The following is a 12,057-nucleotide window of genomic DNA, read 5'->3' on the forward strand; positions in this document are numbered from 1 at the left end:
TCCGGTTTAAAAATGATGACACCGTGACAGATTTCAGATTTCTTCAGTCGTCGCCCTGGTGGCGGCCTGTTAGGAGCGATACCCACGCCATTTTATTTTTTATCAAATATTTCACAAAAACTGATTAAATCAACAAATTATGACTACAAGTATTATAATACATATGCATTTGCTATGGAAAGTTAATTTTCTAATCATTTTAGATGCAGAAAAGCCGAAAATTCTTAGAAAACATTTCGCCTTTTCGATTTGTTTACATTTTTTACTATAGAGTTACAGATGCATAGATAAAGGTAAACATTGCACATAATGACACTTATTAGATTCTCCGAATAAGAACTATACGACATATACAACAACTATAAAACATAGAGGGTAGTTGTCAGACTCTATATCTAGCTCTACAATTTAAACTAAATAATAATAAATAAAACAAGTTATAATTTATATTATTTAATATTATGAAAGTATAGTAAATTCTACCTGCCAGCTATTATTCTCTCTGCTGAGTTTTCAAGATAACTCCAATTTGACACACTTATCTGACATAACCCTACTTTGACACAATGGACACACTGAAGCAATCTCTGGCCGACCTGAGCAATCACTTCAGCACTAGCATGGCTGCATTTCAAGAGGGCCTGCAGAATTCCCAGGCTACCCCATCCACGGAGAGGCTTGCTGCCGAGTTCGCGACGTTCAGGGCATTCATCATGACTGCCCTCGAGAGTCTGCAGCAGCAGGTCTTGTTGATGGCGCAGCAAATGGACCGGCAGGAGATGCAAAGTCGCCGTAAAATGCTCCTGCTCCATGGCGTGAAGGAAGAGAAGAAGGAGGACACAGCTGCAGTGGTGGTGAAGATCATATGTGATCACTTCAAGGACTCGGGATCCTTTAGCGCCAGTGACATATCTCGGTGTCACCGCAAGGGCCGCTTGGGAGGTGACAAGCCTAGGAGTGTCCTCATAAAATTCAAGGATGTCGCCACACGGGACCAGATTTGGTTTGCAAAGACTGGGTTGAAGAGCAGCGGCATGGTCTTGTCAGAATTCTTGACCAAACCCCGGCACGATGCCTTCATGGCTGCAAGACAGCGCGTCGGTGTCTCCAGGTGCTGGACGAGGAATGGGTCCGTTGTTGTGCAGAGCCCTGACGGCAAACAGCATCGGGTTACTACGCTGGGCGAGCTCGACAAAGTGTGCCCCGCGCCGGCGAGCCCAACCGCTCGTGTATCCCCAACTCCGCCCGTCATCCGTGATGCTAAGGTCGTCGTCGCAGATAAGCCAGCTTCCATAGCGAGGCCAAAAAGGGCTGGTACAGTCAGGAAGTAACTTCATTTGGGTGTACTTCTGTTTTTCTTGTTTTAGTTCTACCTTTTTTATTATCAATTATTTTTTTATTGTTGTGATGTTGTGTTTCTAAATGTCAAGTGTCAGTGTCAATCACGTGTCAATTTAAATTTTTCACAGATTAACTCTGTAACAGTTGTCTTTGCGTTTCGTTTCATTCAAAGTTTTGTTTTTCTTAGGACCCTGTTGCATAAGAGTATAAATATTTTATTTTTTCTTTAGCTCTCAACTTTACTGCTGGCAGATGGAATTTAAGTTTTAACTAAGTAATTAATTAGAATTAATATATATTTTAGATAACATATTTTTATATATAAATATTGGTACGTATAGTATTTATTATATGCATTTAGTATGTTCAACAACAGTGATGGTTGCGATTCAGATAGTGCAGGATTTGACTCTTGTTCCTCATCGGATGTTTTAAACAGTAGTAGTTGTAGTAGTTTCATAAGTTTGCCTTCTTTACCTGAAGTTTTGGACAGTCACTTCCATGATGTCCCGAAAAACTTCAATGTTGTGCACATTAATGCTCAAAGTATCCCGTCTCATTTCTCAGATATGCTGGCTTCATTTCACAACAAAAACCTACATGCAATTTTAGTTTCGGAGTCATGGCTTAAGCCATGTCTCCCCACTTCTTCTTATTCATTGCCTGGGTTTAATCTTATTCGCAACGACCGCACCGGTTCTCGGGGCGGGGGAGTTGCCATTTACCTTCGTTCCCATATTCCATACTCTGTGTTAAATTCCTCACCTCAACCACCCCCATCTGATGCAGGTGAACATCTTTTCATAGAAGTCACTCTCTCCCACACTAAGGTCTTGCTTGGTGTGTACTATAGCCACTCATGTCATGTCAACTTCTTCAATTCTTTTGAAAAACTTGTTGCGGACTTTACGCCTAGTTATAAGCATAGCATCATAATGGGTGACTTCAATACGTGTCTTTTGAAAAATGATTCCCGGTCTTCATGCCTTCAATCTATTGTTAAAGCTAGCAACATGAATATTCTTCCACTAGGTTCTACCCATCACTTTCCTAACTCTACTCCCTCTCTTCTTGATCTCATCATTGTATCGTCCACTACTCATGTTGCTAAGCACGGTCAATGTGGGGCTGATGGTTTTTCTTATCACGACCTCATCTTCCTTTCTTATAAAATTCGTCCTCCCAAGGCTAAGCCAAGAATTCTTCTTCAGCGCAATTTTAGTGGAATGGATCTGGATAACCTGAGAAGGGATGCACGGAATATTGATTGGAATGTTGTTCTAGATGCAAACAGCGTCGACGAACAAGTGTCTCTGTTCAACTCACTCTTAACCAATCTTTATGACGTGCATGCCCCGGTCAGGGCAATCAAAGTAAAGCACTTGCCGGCGCCATGGTTGACTGATGATATTAAAGACATTATTTATCGGAAAAATGCTGCCAAGTCCAAATACAAATCTCAGCCTAATGAAGGAAATAAGCAAAAATTTGTAGCTTTGAGAAATCACTGCAACAAGGTGTGTAGGGACGCACAACGACGCCACATCCATAAGTCTGTAGAAAATGGCGATCCGGCCAAAGTTTGGAATTTTCTAAAGTCATTAGGTGTTGGCAAGGCCCGTAATAACGTAGTCCCGAAAGACCTTGATCTAGAATCTTTGAATTCACATTTCTCCTCTACCTCTGATTTAGACTCCGCTACTAAAATCAAAACTCTTAATCATCTTTCTTCTATACCAACACCTGACTTTCCGTCTTTTAATATTCGTCAATTCTCCGATTGTGATGTTGAGAAGAATATTCTTTCTATTACTTCCAACGCTGTTGGGAGTGACAGCTTGAGTCGAAATATGATAGTTCCTATACTTAATATAATCCTTCCCATCATCACGCATATCCTGAACTCCTCTATTCACTCTAGTACTTTTCCTTCCCTTTGGAAAGAAGCCCAAATTATCCCCCTTCCTAAAAAACATAATCCTTCGTCTTTTTCGGACTATCGACCCATATCCATCCTTCCTTTCCTCTCCAAAGTCCTTGAACGTCTTGTCCATCACCAATTAACTGGTTTTCTCATTCGAAACAATCTTATGAATCCCTTTCAGTCCGGCTTCCGCCCTGGCCACAGCACGGTCACTGCTCTCGTGAAAATCACTGATGACATCCGCCAGGGTATGGAAAATGGAAAGCTGACTATCCTATCCCTTCTTGACTTCAGCAATGCTTTTAATACTGTCAATTTCGACATCTTGCTTGGCATTCTACGTTCTCTCAACATATCTCCAACGGTAATTGACTGGTTTCATAGTTACTTGCATGGGCGCCAGCAACGCATCCGTATAGAGGATTCATACTCTAAATGGTGCAGTACCTCAGCTGGTGTACCGCAAGGTGGCGTGTTGTCCCCTCTCCTATTTGCTATCTTTATCAATAGTATCTCTGAAAATCTATCTTCTTCCTACCACCTTTATGCAGATGATCTCCAAATTTATACACATGCAGTTCCTTCTGACTTACCTCGGGCGATTGCAGAGACGAACACTGATTTGAACAACATATCAGACTGGAGTAAACGATTTGGACTTAGAGTCAATCCATCTAAAACTCAAGTTATTATAATAGGCAGCTCTAGACTGTTGTGCAATGTGGATTTTCCGAACCTTCCATCAGTACTTTTTGATAGTATTAATATCCCATTTGCAAGTACAGTCAAGAACCTGGGAGTCTTTATTGATAAATACTTGTCTTGGGGACCTCAACTTGAATCAGTCAGCCGAAAAGTGTTTGGCTCTGCTGCTTCGCTTAGGAGATTGCGTAATTTCCTTCCAACTTCCACTAAGATTGCGCTTTCGCAATCTCTATTATTACCGATTCTTGACTACGCCGACGCCAGCTATCTCGATCTCACCCAGGAGCAACTTAACAAGCTTGAGAGACTTCAAAACTTCTGCATACGGTTTATATTTGGTTTACGTAAATATGACCATATCTCCGATTTTCGCACTAAACTCAAGTGGCTTCCTATTCGCCTTCGACGGAATACCCATATACTATCACTACTTTACAACATACTGTTTAACCCAGCATCTCCTTCCTACCTAAAAGAGCGTTTTAAGTTCCGGCACTGTTCGCATGACCGCACACTTCGGTCTGCACAGAACTTGCGACTGGAAGTTCCACCGCACAAAACCGATTTTTACGGCGATTCCTTCACAGTGACAGCTGTACTGCTCTGGAATGCTCTTCCTGAGGACATAAGACGTGCACCTTCTGCAGCTTCCTTCAAAGAAAGGGTTAAGAGGCACTACCTAAATTCACTGCCTTAGTTGAATATATTATTGCTGTATATCATTATGTATTATTGTATGTAAGTATAGGTATAATAATATATATTATGTATTTATTTATTTATTTTCTTGCTGTATTTATTTATTTAGTGTATGTAGTGTTTAAGTAGTGTATTATACACTTGCACCTCAGCTACCTCTAATTCTATTTCTATTTTCTTTTATAACTCTCTTCCATCCAAAGGTTGTCTGGTAGAGATTGCTATAAGCAATAAGGCCGCCTTTTTGTACTGTTTTTATTTTTAAGTTTTTTTTTTTTGTATGTTCTATTTTGGTGCAAATAAAGAGTATTGTATTGTATTGTATTGTATTGTATTGTATACGGTCAATGCAGTATGCCAAAGCGCGAGCCTGTTTATATTCTGAGGGGTAATTTATTTTATTGTAACGGTTGTGTATGGTAGGTAAGCTACACAATATACAGGGTGTTGAAAAGTAAGTTCATAATTTGTTTTATTTGAAACCATAAACCGTAGTTAATTAAAAAAATATATATTTTAAGATGTGGTAGTCTGTACACTACAGGTTGTTAAAAATAAGTAAGTATTTTTAAAAATTGAAGATCTAAAATTTACATATTTTTTTAAATCTATTTAACAAGCTTTGCAAAAAAGCGGTTAAGTGCGACTGTATCTCGCCATGAAAAAAATGAAATGTTTACTGTAGCTATGAATTTTATGCATTACAAGTGGAATAAAATACCGCATAATATTATGTACAACTATGTAAGAGCCTAGTTTTTAAAAAAAAACTCATAAGAAAATATTAAATACACAGGTTTTTTAACCCCTGAAGGAAATAGAGGGGTGTTATAAGTTTAAAGTAAGGGCTGAATTTTTTTTTTAATTAGGGTGATAGGTAATGTATATTTTTAATGATTTTTTCAAATAGATAAATGTTATACCATTTTTAAATTGCCATAAAATTACCTATAGTTATAGTTATAGAAAAGGGCAGGGCTACCAGTGCCCATTCGCCACTGCAACCTAAAAGATCTATAAATTATGACTCCCCATGCCGAGTCTCACTCTACAGGCCCAGGTATTTTATAAACCTGATATTACCTATACAGGATGTTGCAAAAAGGGTATACTGTGCCGAAAGGGTATGACTCAGGGGTTATTCTGAACAACTTTTGTTCTCCAAGTTCTGGAAATTCTCGAAAAATAAATTCGGTCTCTATAGTAAAAAGTCACGTGATCGAATAAGTTTCTATGTAAAAGGTTTTGTTACGTGAATTTTCAAAATTGTAGAAGAAAAGTGGATCAGAATGGCACCTAAATCCACTTTTGGCTAAGCTTTATACCCTTTTTTCAATACCTTGTATAAAATATCGTCAGCGTCACCTTAGATCGTAATCATCGTAACTCCTCGTCACCAAATTTTAGAGGAGACAAAAATACTGTTTTATTTGTAGTTCTAGTTGGCATACTACCCACCTAAAGTTTTTTTTAACTAGCGTAAAAATGATTTGTTTAGACAGTCTATCTTCCTGTTCAACCGCAGCCTGAGTGCCAGTGACTCAATGACTGAAAGGAGGCCATTAGTGCTCCTAAATAAATAAAGCAGGCCTGTAGATTATCTTTCAGTGTACCGACACATCTGATTGCTGTAAGAGCCTGATAAGCTCTTCGAACGAGTCATACCTCTGTGGTGGTACGGTTTCGACCTTTCGGACAGTCAGTTTGGCATCCGAAATGCGGATTCGAATAGTGGGTACAATACTTTGCGTTCGTTCACTGTCGGAGCAGGATAAGAACCACGGGCGAGTTGTTGCGCTGGCTGTTTGCTTAAAAATAGTAACCGCGTTCAACTCTATCCCCTAGAGGGCGAACCTTTAGGGCGGCTCTTGTATACCATCACTTGTCTTCTTATCTGCAGAAAATTGACAGAGGTCATACGTGTCTAACAAGTACATTAAGGATGCGAAAAGAGAGGGTTTGTTTTCACTGAAGAAGTTCAGTTGCGGAGTTCCACAGCGGTAGGTCTTGGACCCCTCTGCTGTGGAACTTGGCATACAACGCGGTCCTGCAAATCAAGCTCGCAAACGGCGTTAGCACAGTGCATTTTTCTAATGTCACACAGGTCGTGAGGTAGGCTGAGAGCCTCCTTCGGGGATGACATCCCAATGATTCATTACGAAAAAATTGCTGCAGCTGTGCTCGCTATGCAGTGCATGGGCTACTTCCGAATCTGGGGGGCTGTTGCAAAGGAGTCTGTTGCCTCTATACGGTACGGGTTCCGTGCGATCTATGATCCTTCCGGGAGCACCTGTCTTGTCAAGTCGAAGAGAATGGCTCGTATTCGACGCAACCTGCAGTACTGGTGGGATTGGTTGGAGGACAGGACAGCAGGAAGCTGCAGCAGCCGTCATGCTGTGATTCGACGCATAGATGCAAAAAAAAGTTGAAAGTAACTTCATGTTAATAAAATATTAGATCTTAATTTAACAACATAACATTGCAAAAGAAAAATTAACATTGTTGAGTATGTTATTGTAATTTACTAAAGTAGTAATAAAAACAAAGGCTTATTGCATAGTTTTCGTTCACGTTCGCCTACATCGCACGTTGTATATGAGAATAAAGGGTATAATTACTAAGTTTTCTTGTTTAAAAATCACGGTTTGGGGTTTAGAGGAAAACAAATGGTAAAATGCGGAATACAGTTTTTTTTTTCGAATAAAGAGGAAAACATGTGAATTCAAAAAACGTTTCTATTGACACCAAAGGGTACTTTTCGCCGAGAAAAGTGGAGTTACAATGTTTGCGATCTAAAGTGATGATAGAACTAGAACTTATTTTTTCAGTTCACCTGCTGTTGAGTGAAATCGTAATTAGGTAAATGACTCCTTGACATGAAAATAACTTTTTTTTTATAATCGTTATAACAAAACCGTTTTTTTTAATACAGCAATATTTGTAGGTGTACTTACAGTGAGCAAAAGAGCGCAGCAAGGTGTAAATTTTTTGGTTTTTAAGAAACAAAAATATTATTTCTATCATATCCCAAATACACATAAGTACTTTAAAAAAAAATACACACTCTCGCCTTGTACTAATGTACTCCCTTGCGGGGGTACTTACATGTTATTATTTTTCTGGTGACCTCCCCATATCCCTTTGCCAGCTACGTAACCTTTTGTGACACCCTGTATATGCAGAGTTCTGCAAACTACTGTTCTGCTTTTGAAACACCAAAAAAAAACAGGTCGTCTAACTAAAAGGTCACGTGACCAAAAAAAAATTATATGAAGAAGCGTTTTTTTCATGAATATAAAAAATTACGTAGGATAAAAGTTTTTCAGAGTGACGCCTGAGTAACGCCCTTTCGGCTAACTATACTTTTTTTATTACACGGGGGCAGAGTTTAATACAACACCCTGAACTATTAAACTCTGATAATATTTTCGCGATTTTTTTACATTCTGATTTCATTTCCTGGCTTAGAAATAACATCAATAACATGCTGCACACGTAGGTTTCGGCATAGTATTAAACCCTTTTTGCAACAACCTGTATAAATATCGGCACGGGTACGACTTTATATATAATTAATTATTAAATATTAAAAATACTTTCAAATAAAAATAAATATTTTCGTATCACAAAACAATATTACTTACTTAGTATATTTTTAACAAAGTGGCATGTCTTCACTTTTATGTTTTCGAGTACTATGTTAAAATTTCATGTCATTGTCCGTAGAACGCCCCGCATACCTCAACCCCCCCTCACTAGATTTGACAGATTCTGATTTTCTTCCAGCTTTAGTGACAGCCTTAAATTGCGCTAATTTTGTTAGTTTATCTGTTGAATTTTGTCCGCCTTCTCTGATTGTTTTGGCCATATCTTGGTGATACCTAAATCGATTTGATATTGAAATATCTGATTTGAAAGCTTATAAGTTAACAATGTTTTTAAGCTGAAGTGCACAAAAAATTGTTATATGAAATTCTTTTTTAATTTAAAGTATTTGTTTTTAGGTTTGGAATATTTTTTAAAAATGTTTATCTATTTTAAGGTATTGTGTCTAATTTAAGTCGAATATTGCACTTTTGATTATTTTAATTAGTTTATTAAGATGTCACTAATGCTAAACAAACAAAAAAAGTATTGAAATATGGCTAGTTTTTTTTATTTTCGGTTTTAAACATGAAATTTTGGCAAAAAATCTTTAAATATTAAATATCTTAGAAATGGTTAAGTTTCGGATAATACATTATAGGGTATAATCGACTGGAAATGCCTTCTTCTATCACCTCCTGAAAGGATCAGGTCTACTTACCAATAATAGTTTATTTTGAGCTAAATATTTATATATAAATATTTAGCTCAAAATAAACTAACTGTTTAACAATGTCTGGATAATGGCTACCTGTGGAATAAATGACATGCTCTAACTCTCTGTTATATCAGGGATTTATGTTTTAGACATCTGCAGGGTTGCGGGAAAGCAGTGGACCAGAGCGGCACAGGGCCGGAAGAATTGGCGTACAAATAAGGAGAGTTATACCCATGATGATCATGATGATGATTATGTTTTAGACAATGACATCATGTCTTTTATCCCACAGGTAGCAATTATCCAGACATTGTGGAACAGGCCCTTATGCATATTGTTTTCACCTAAAGGAACTTGTTAAGTATTTGTAAGCTAGCCATAGCCTTATTGCTTCGCTTCGACTTAAAAAGTTTTTACATGAAAAAGTAACAACATCCATACTCACAAACTTATGCGTTTAAATATTATTAGTATGATGTTTTGGTAAGCTGATAAGTGATGGATTTATTGTGAAATGACAAAATAAAATAATTAGACAATAGTGCGGCTGATTTGTGATTTCGTAAGATATTTTGTGGACTATTCGTAATGTGTATTTGAAGTGAAAGCGATTGTTTAAAGATCCACTCTAAACAGAAGAAGATAAAAAGTGCCACTCATATGTAAGTATTAAGACAATATTGTTTGACAGAAGTATACTGCAGGTGTCAAAAGTCAAGAATGGATTAGCAAAGAGTTATAGTTTTAAGATAAAAAAATCTATTTAACATTCACTTTAACTTGACCTCTAGATGCAAATAGGTAGAATTTGGTCATAGCTCTTATTTCTTAACGTTAGAAATACGTATATTGTTTGGCAAAGTTTCGTTAAGGCTGCTTCATATGTGACATGTGTGTCACACGAGGTTTGTCGTCAGAATTTGAAAGTGAAATTATGAAAAGTGGTCGTGACTAATGGAGCTATTAGTCCACATTTCTTCAGATAGTTGAGACCTTGATTGAGAAAAAGCATTTTAGAATTGCAGATTATAATTGATATAGGTATTTTATTCAAATCTCTTTTAAACTTTATTTGTGTATTTTGCAATCGTGCAGTACTTTGTCACCCTTTTTTGGATATCCCTGGATTCCTTGGTCATTATACATATTTCCAAAATTGTAGAATAAAAGTTGTTTAGAATGACCAGAGTCTACGACTTAATACACTGCAATGAGGTCGAATATGTTACCTTTACACCTTCAACAATTTAGCGATCCCTTCTCAGACACTTATGGTATGGTATTTAGCAACGATTAGCTAGAAATACTAATACAAAGGACCTCCCAATACGCTTATAGTTACTAATAACGCTTTGTTGGGCAACCAAGTTGCAGTTGAGTTCAAAGCTTTGAAGATGTGCGATTGGATGCACCTGTATTTCGAAATTAGTGGAATAGCCTCTTGGGAAAATGCCAAACATACAACATCGAATAATTGTAGGTACCTATGTGCAATGGTTAATTAGTAATAATTTGCACAATGTAAAATAATTACTTTTCTTCTTTCATGTAAGTAATTTGCATTAATTTTCACAATACAGTGCATTCATGAAAATAAAACTTAAACTTTCAATGGCACTTTCCGGATTTTAACTTTAGTATCGCATATTTGAAAAACTTTCTTGTTTCAGCGAAGATTCTGTTATATTGAGAATTTGAGTTTTACATTTATAGAAATATCCCATATAGTAAATTGTAATTCTATCGACATGCATAACAACGTATGACTCGTATCCAATGAAAAAACACAGAATTTGCAATAGTGTTTTTGTAAAATTCGGCAAAACATAAGTAAACTGAAGGAATCATCTTAGCTGAAAAGAACTAGGTGTAATAGAAGCGCCTAGGAGCGACCTTTTTGAACGAAGTTGCAAAACAGCCTACCGTAGCCGAGATGCAACATTCCCAGCGGTTGCAAGACGCTGCCAAATGCCAATCACGAAGACACCATTGTTCAAAGACTTGCCTAGATTTACCTACAAGGGGCCACTTTAGCTAACGAAAAATTTATAATAATATGGGGGGATATCTCAAACACGGCCATCCAACCCAGGCAGACAGGTTGTGAGGCTGTGGATGATTACAGGCTAATACCAATTAATAGGGATCAAGACCTGCGGAAGCAAGAAGTGCGGTTGTTGGCCATCTTTATTCGTTATTTAGATTTTTGTCTTTGGATACAACACTAACACTCGTTACCAACATAGAAAAACGCAGACTCGTGGTCGTCAAAGACAAAAATAAATATTCGCTAAGGATACCTTTTTAAACCTGAAACAGCATTCCTCAAAAGAAAGCTTACACATAATAAAACGAAAGTCATCAACAAAATAATGAATGTGAAATTATGAGAAACCCAAGGTCAATAAAAACATAAAAGTAGAGGTGAACAAACTAAATAAAATGTTCTAGCTTACTCATATAAAATTAATTATTCCTCTGACACCAAATCGCGCGCTAAACAATGCAAAAACATCTTTCTAACTCCAACAATAAAAGTTTCATTAAAAAGAACAATAATGAGACGATTTTGACGAGAAAGTTCGTTCCAAGTTCAAATACGATTGTTTAATGATCCCAATATATTATATTGTATAGGTTGGTTACACGTGGTTATTCTATTCATTTTTAACGCTATCTTAAATGCTATGTACAAAATATTGCAATCGAGGTCATGGTAACAATGTAACTTAATACTATTAAATTTAACCGAATGCAGCACCTAAATCTCGCTTCACTCTGAATTCTTGCTAAATAAGAGTGAAGTTTTGTTGTTTTAAGGAATCTGCCGCTAAGTAATATCGAACTGCTTATACATACTATCCTCTACAGTTTGCACTTTGTACCTGCTTTATTATTAAATACTACCTATCTGAATATCTTTGTTTGCTAAACTATAACGAAACTCTACGCTATAAACGTGCTATCAGAAGTTGTGTATGCTGGATAAAGTGAGAAGAAATCCGCTGCAATATACTTGTTATTACGCCATTTTATAGAAAATAAATTCATATTGTCCAGTTTTCAACATCGAAACTTTAAAAAA

The 12,057-nt window shown here is 37.0% G+C and overlaps 1 protein-coding gene across 2 annotated transcripts in view; it reads right to left on the bottom strand.

Moving 5' to 3' along the window:
- Positions 1-12,057, bottom strand: part of LOC105384042 (BUD13 homolog) — a 73,295-nt gene that overhangs the window by 18,633 nt on the left and 42,605 nt on the right. The gene's annotated exons all lie outside the window — the stretch shown is intronic.

This window comes from Plutella xylostella, chromosome 16 (genome assembly GCF_932276165.1).
Source record: "Plutella xylostella chromosome 16, ilPluXylo3.1, whole genome shotgun sequence".
NCBI classification, from domain to species: domain Eukaryota; kingdom Metazoa; phylum Arthropoda; class Insecta; order Lepidoptera; family Plutellidae; genus Plutella; species Plutella xylostella.